The sequence below is a fragment of the Trichechus manatus genome, unplaced genomic scaffold (assembly GCF_000243295.1).
Source record: "Trichechus manatus latirostris isolate Lorelei unplaced genomic scaffold, TriManLat1.0 scaffold00004, whole genome shotgun sequence".
Taxonomy (NCBI): Eukaryota; Metazoa; Chordata; class Mammalia; order Sirenia; family Trichechidae; genus Trichechus; species Trichechus manatus.
In genome coordinates this window covers 36,041,436-36,043,215 of record NW_004443940.1, presented here as the reverse complement: position 1 = coordinate 36,043,215, position 1,780 = coordinate 36,041,436, and the positions used below count along the sequence as shown (strand labels likewise).

The following is a 1,780-nucleotide window of genomic DNA, read 5'->3' as shown; positions in this document are numbered from 1 at the left end:
GACTGCTCTGACCAGGATCACAACAGAGGGTTCTGGACAGAGCTGGAGAAGGATGTAGAACAAAATTCTAACACACACACAAAAAAAGACCAGATTTACTGGCCTGAAAGAGTCTGGAGAAACCCCAAGAGTATGGCCCCCAGACACCCTTTTAGCTCAGTGGTGAAGTCACTTTCCAGGTTCACCTTTCAGCTGGGGATTGGACAGCCCCATAAAACAAAATGGGACTAATGAGGTACAGCAATCCAGGGACAAGGACTAGAAGGCAGAGGGGGACAGGAATGCTGGTGATAGGGAACCCAACGTTGAGTAAGGACAGTGTTGACATGTAGTGGGGTTGTTAACCATTCTCATAGGACAACATGTATACTAACTGTTTAATGAGAAACTGTTTGTTCTGTAAACATTCACCTAAAGTACAATAAAAAAAAAAAAAAAAGCCAAGAAAGAAAAACTGCCTGACCAACTTCCATGACATGGATCTTACCCGTGACAAAATGTGCTCCATGGTCAAAAAATGGCAGACCATGACTGAAGCTCATGTTGATGTCAAGACTGCCGATGGTTATTTGCTTCGTCTGTTCTGTGTTGGTTTTACTAAAACGCAACAATCAGATCCTGAAGACATCTTATGCTCAGCACCAACGGGTCCGCCAAATCCGGAAGAAAATGATGGAAATCTTGACCCAAGAGGTGCAGACAAATGACTTGAAAGAAGTGGTCAATAAACTGATTCCAGACTGCATTGGAAAAGACATAGAAAAGGCTTGCCAATCTATTTATCCTCTCCATGATGTGTTTGTTAGAAAAGTAAAAATGCTGAAGAAGCCCAAATTTGAATTGGGAAAACTCATGGAGCTTCATGGTGAAGGTAATAGTTCTGGAAAAGCTACCAGAGATGAGACAGGTGCTAAAGTTGAACGAGCTGATGGCTATGAGCCACCTGTTCAAGAATCTGTTTAAAATTCAGATTTTTAATGATGACAAATAAAAGATATGATTTGTGGGAAAAAAAAGAAAAGTTTGGCAGTTCGAATCCACCAGCCGCTCCTTGGAAACCCCATGGGGCAGTTCTACTCTGTCCTACAGGGTCACTATGAGTCGTCATCGACTCAATAGCAACGGGTAGTAGATTCTTTGCATGTCTTTATAAATTTTAGAATCAGTTTGTAAATTTATACAAAAGATGTTTGCTTAGCATTATGAGTGAGACTTCGGTGACTCTGTAGATCAAATTTTTGGAGTCTGACATCTTGACAATACTGAGTTTTACAATCTGTGAACGTGGTATGTATCTCTCCATTTCCCTAGGTCTTCTTTAATTTCTCTCAGCAACGTTTCTTTAGCGTAGTCTTCAATGTAGAGGTCTTGCTGGTCTTTGCTAAATTTATTCTGGGATATTTTATGCTTTTTGTTGACATTGTAAATGGAGTTATCTGTCTAATTTTTATTTTCCAATTTTTTGCTGGTTGTATATAAAAATACAGTTGGTATTTTAATGTTAACTTTGTAATCTGCAACCTCACTCATTTATTAGTTTTAACAGTTGTTTTGTAGATTTGTTAGGATTTTCTTTAAAAGCAATCACGGCATGTGTAGGATTAGTTTTAAATCTTCTTTTCCAGTCTTTACACCTTTATTTCTTTTATTTGCATTATCGAAATGGTTGAGACTTCTAGCTCAATGTTGAATGAAAGTGGTGGAAATAGATACCCTTGTCTTTTTTCTTATATTTGGGGAAAGCACTCAATATTTCACCATTAAGTATGAAGTTAGCTAT

The 1,780-nt window shown here is 38.4% G+C and overlaps 1 pseudogene; it reads left to right on the top strand.

Annotated features, from left to right (window-relative positions):
* LOC101348726 (40S ribosomal protein S3a-like) overlaps nt 1–977 on the top strand; it is a 3,216-nt pseudogene extending 2,239 nt beyond the window's left edge.
* Nucleotides 978–1,780: the final 803 nt, after the last annotated feature.